This window comes from Bos javanicus, chromosome 16 (assembly GCF_032452875.1).
Source record: "Bos javanicus breed banteng chromosome 16, ARS-OSU_banteng_1.0, whole genome shotgun sequence".
NCBI classification, from domain to species: Eukaryota; Metazoa; Chordata; class Mammalia; order Artiodactyla; family Bovidae; genus Bos; species Bos javanicus.
The window spans coordinates 48,291,903-48,297,902 of record NC_083883.1 but is presented as its reverse complement, the minus strand read 5'-3'; positions in this window follow the sequence as shown (position 1 = coordinate 48,297,902).

The following is a 6,000-nucleotide window of genomic DNA, read 5'->3' as shown; positions in this document are numbered from 1 at the left end:
AGTGAGAAAAGCTGAGAGCACCTGCAGTAATTTTCTGTCACTGCCATACAGACTGAAAACTCAGAGACAAGACAAATCCATTATCTCATAGTTGAATAGTTCAAAAGGATGACACGGGCCTCGCAGGGCTTTTCCAGCTCCCAGAGGCCACCTGGCACTCCTAGGCTCTTAGCCCCCTTCTCCATCTCCAAAGCCAAAGATGCTCTTTGACCGTGCTTCTGCCATCATCACATCTCTGCCTTGGCCTCTGCCTCCTTTCACTTATAAGGACCCAGTGGCCACTTTGGATCAAGCTGGATAATTCAGGACACACACTCCCTGGGTCAAGGTCAGCTCGTGAGCACACTTGATTCCATCTGCAACCTTAATCCACACTCTGCCAAGTAACCTAACACATTTACAGGTTGTGTGATTCAGATGTGGACATCTCTGAGGCCGTTACTCTGTACACTAATGTACCCATCGCAAGACAACAATAGCAATAACACTCATTTAGTGTTTATTGTCTTCCTGAGCTTTAGATGCATCATGTGTTTCTTACTCTTCTAATTGGGCCCCTTTCTTGAATGAGGGACCAGAGGTTCTGGGAGGCTAAGGGATTTGCCTAAGGTCACAGCCATCATTGTTGAGCCCAGGGAAAGAGCTCAGGAGCCCAGTGTCAAAACAGCTCTCAGCCAGGCCCTGAGAAACCAGGACCACACTGAACACCCAGGGTGTGCAGAGCTGGAGTCAGGGCCCCAAGCACACACCAGCCGCACCCCAGAAACCCACATGAGTCTGTGCACTGAGGGCTGGAGGAGTGGGAGGGATTCTGTGACAAGTCCTCAACCCACTGAGGGGCCTGTGAAACCTACGCACCCCAAGAAGATGGACTTTTCAACACTTGGGCAGCACGAAGCTGGGAGCCAAGATGCCTTCGAGGAAGGAAGCCCGTGATTATCTCAGCAACGGCTGCACCACACCCCCGTGGTCTCTGGGCAGAGGAAAGAACACAGCACATTCTGGTGGCAACTTCATCTAAACACTGTCACAGCTCTAGGCCAACTGTTAGAATAACTTTTTGGTTGTTATTATGAAGTAATAGGTGTTTATTGTAGAAATTTTAGAAAAAGCAGACAAGCCAGATGAAGGGAATAAAAATTAGCCCAAATTCCAAACTGCGAATGTACCACTTGACATGTTTTTGTACATCCTTCCAGTGATTTTCCTAAGCATTCATTTCTGTTTTTCTAAAACGAGCTCTCTAAAAATGGACTCACACTTTCTTCCTATCTGGCAAAATGCCTGCTCTCCTGAATATATCACGAACATCTAAGGGGGAAACTTCTCCCCCTTCTCACCTCCACTCCACCTCAATCCCTCCCCAAGACAAGGAAACTAATGCGGCCAGAATCAGGATCCCAAGAGGGCTGCACTTCCTAATGAGCAAGGTGGCCTGGTGTTAAGAGATCACACACACACATACAGGCATGTATACATATACACAGACACAGACACACACTTACATAAACATCTGCATACATGTCTGCACACACACATGCACATATGTACATATTTGCATATGTAAATATATACATGTGCATATATACACATGTGCATAAATATATACATGTGCATGTGTGTACATCTGTTGTAATACATAGGAGTATGCACACATACACACATGTACACATATTATCATACACACATGTGTGTGCATACATGTACACACATACAAATATATGTGTGCATGAGAACATGGACAATGCCTATATTCACGTGCACATATATACATATAAACATATTCATATACAGACATATATGCACAGACACAAACGTGTACATATAATGCATATATGTATGCACACATATACAAATGCATAAACGTGTGTACACATGCACACAGGTACCCATATGTGCCTGCATATATATATGTACACATGTGCACGCATGTATACACATGCACACATGTGCATTTGTGATTGCTTATGCATAGTGCACGTGTGTGCACACAAACAAGTGTGTGTGTACACATATACATGCAACCATGTGTATATACATGCACAAACACATACAGTCCTGTGTATTCATGCACATGCATGTATACACACACATGCACTCACACACAGGCACTGCTCTCTCCTCTCCCTGCTTGGGGCTGCTCTCTGGGCTTTCCCTAATCATTTTGCTCTGTTCTTGTGTCTACCAGGGTCCCCTGGCGCCCTCGTCATGGTCTCTGCAGTCTGGCATTTGGCAGACTTGGCCTTCAAAGGCAAGTGAGCCCTGCCTCAGCCTTGAGCCTAAGCTCTGCCTTCCAGCCTGCAGGGCAGGTCACAGGCCTGGGCCAGCCAACAGGAGACACTGTGTGTGCGGCCTGTCTGCTCCAGCTCCCTGGGCACACCTCTGCCCCAGGCCTCTGGGTCCCGGCCACAAGCCACATAAGATTCCTAGTGACTGTCTGGCCATGGTGTCCTTCCTGCCCAAAGATCACAGTGAGGAACTTCAGGGCCTGCACACTGTAGATTACATAGCCGTGCCCACCGAGGGACAAACAAACAGCTCCCATGTCCCGAGTCAGTACCCACAACATCGTGATCACCACCACACTCCTGGTGGTTTCCTGAGGATGAGGTGGTGAAATTATAGTGGGGGCAGGGCCTACCCAAAGATCCCAAGCAGGCATGATAAAGGGGGTCATTACAAGGAAAGTTTCGGGGAGCCCAGCAGATGGGGGCAGGGTGATGCAGGCCTGAGGGTCTAAAGGAAGGCACTGCTAAAATCTTAGTGCAAGAAAGTCATTGAAAGATTTAAAAAGCATGGCTCTGGCTGCTGTGGGGAGACTTTCAGGGACTTCCTGGCCTAACTTGTCCCTCCAGTCACTCCCCACCTTATCACTGAGGTGGTGCCCCACGCAACATTGGCCTTGCCAGAGCAGAGTCCGAAACTGTTCATTAGTACTTCCCCAAATATTATATCTGCTAGAAGGATGCAGGCTCCCTGTGGGCAAGGCCAGACCTCTTGCATCCAGCCTATGCCCACACAAAGAAGCACCTCACAGGGAATCCTGGCGGTACCCAGGCCGGAGCCTTGCCTCTTCATCCTTCCCAAGGTAGGCTGCCACTCACCTCTGCTGAGCACTTCCCAACTCGGACAGGAGGATGAACATCAGAGCAGCTGGGAGCTAATGGATCCCAGAACCAATCAATCCCCCATGGATGCTGAGGGACAACGGCATTGACTATTATCTGATCTTGATGGACAGTGAGGTGCCTACTGAGAGCTTTCTGATGAGGCAACACGTGCTCATTGACAGTATATACTATATACATACAAACTAATGCTGAACATGAATGGCTTAACAAGTAAAGAATCCACCTGCAATGCAGCAGATGTGGGTTCAATCCCTGGATCGGGAAAATTCCCTGAAGAAAGGAAATGACAACTCACTCCAGTATTCTTGCCTGGGAAATCCCATGGACAGAGGAGCCTGGTGGGCTACAGTCCATGGGGTTGCAGTCAGACACGGCTGAGCACACTGACATATGCACTGTATATATGCTATACACACACATACTAATGCTGAACATAAACTATTACTTAAACTTCCTTCAAAATATCTATTTAATTAACTTTTTAAAGATAACTGGAGATTCAGACAAAACTCTTGTTCAAAAAGATATATGCACTCCAATTTTCATGGCAACACTATTCATAATAGCCAAAACATGGAAACAATCTAAATGCCCATCAATAGATAAGTGGATAAAAAAGACGTGTCCGTATATACAATGGAATACTACTCAGCCATAAAGGAGAACAAAATAATACCATTTGCAGCAACATGAATGGACCTAGAAATTGTCATACTAAGTGAAGTAAGTCAGAAAGAAAAATATCATACAAAAATATGACATTTCAAGGCAAATACCATATGACATCACTTACATGTGGGATCTAGAATATGACACAAATGAACTTTCTGTGAAACAGAGAGAGACTCACAGAGAGAACGGACTTGTGGTTGCCACAAGGGGTTGGGGGAGGGGTGAAGTGGGAGTGTGGGATTAGCAGAGGCAAACTATTATGTAGAATGAATACACAGCATGGCCCTACTGTATAGCACAGGGAGCTGTATTCATCAACCTGCAATAAATCATAATGGAAAAGAATGGGAAAAAGAATGTATACGTGTGTATATGTTTGTATAACTGAATCACTTTGCTGTACAGCAGAAATTAACACATTGTAAATCACCTATACTTCAATAAAATATTTTTTTTAAAGAAGACCTAGGCATTGATATAATCAAGATATAGAACCTTACCATCAGGACAGAATTCCACATGCTGCCAGTTTATAGCCACACCCACCTGTAAGCCACATCCTAGAGCTCCTGCAACCATTACCCTAAGTCTCCATTCCTACAATTCTGTCATTTCAAACATGTTATATAAACGTATTCATACAGCAAATAACCTTTAGGGATTGGCTCTTTTCACTCAGTGATATTCTCTGGGGAGTCATCCATGTATCAGTTCAGTTCAGTTCAGTTCAGTCGCTCAGTCGTGTCCGACTCTTTGCGACCCCATGAATCGCAGCATGCCAGGCCTCCCTGTCCATCACCAACTCCCGGAGTTCACCCAGACTCACGTCCATCGAGTTGGTGATGCCATCCAGCCATCTCATCCTCTGTCGGCCCCTTCTCCTCCTGCCCCCAATCTCTCCCAGCATCAGAATCTTTTCCAATGAGTCAACTCTTCGCATGAGGTGGCCAAAGTACTGGAGTTTCAGCTTTAGCATCAGTCCTTCCAATGAACACCCAGGACTGATCTCCTTTAGGATGGACTGGTTGGATCTCCTTGCAGTCCAAGGGACTCTCAAGAGTCTTCTCCAACACCACAGTTCAAAAGCATCAGTTCTTCGGCACTCAGCTTTCTTCATAGTCCAACTCTCACATCCATACACGAGCACTGGAAAAACCATAGCCTTGACTAGACAGACCTTTGTTGGCAAAGTAATATCTCTGCTTTTTAATATGCTATCTAGGTTGGTCATCAGAGAAGGCAATGGCACCCCACTCCAGTACTTTTGCCTAGAAAATCCCATGGACTCCCAGGAGGAGCCTGGGAGGCTGCAGTCCATGGGGTCGATAGAGTCGGACACGACTGAGTGACTTCACTTTCATTTTTCACTTTCATGCATTGGAGAAGGAAATGGCAACCCACTCCAGTGTTCTTGTCTGGAGAATCCCAGGGACGGGAAGCCTGGTGGGCTGCCGTCTATGGGGTCGCACAGAGTCGGACACGACTAAAGTGACGTAGCAGCAGCAGCAGGTTGGTCATAACTTTCCTTCCAAGGAGTAGTAAATATCAATAGTTGTATGGCCAGATACTATCACATGATAGGGAGAGACCACAGTTCACTTAACCATAGACTGTGAATGGACATCTGGTTTGTTGGAGCTTTTGAGGATTACAAATCAAGTTGCTATAAACATTTTTATGTGGTTTTTGTGTGTGAATATAAGTCTTCACTTTTCTGGGATAAATGCCTACAGATTTCATCACTAGGACGTTTGGTAGTTGCAAGATTAGTTTTTTTAGAAACTGCCAACCTGTTTTCCAGAAAGTCTGCACCATGTTATGTTCCCAGCAGCCAGTTTCTCCACATTCTCACCAGCATTTGGTATGGTCACTTTTTAAAATTTTAGCCAATCTGAAAGCTGTGTAGGAATACCTCATGATGGTTTTAATTTGCATTTCCCCAATGAGTAGTCAAGCTAAACATCTTCTCACGTGCTTACTTGCCATCTGCAGGTCTTCTCCGGTGAAAAGCCTGCTCATCACCTTTGCCCATGTTCTAATTGGATAGTTCGAATTGTTGAGTTGTGAGAGGTCTTTAGATATTTGAGATACTACTCCTTTGTCAGATAAGTGGCTTGCAAAGATTTGTCCCCACTCTACAGTTTGTCTTTTTTTAATAAATGTGTTTATTTTAATTGGAGTTTAATTACTTTACAAT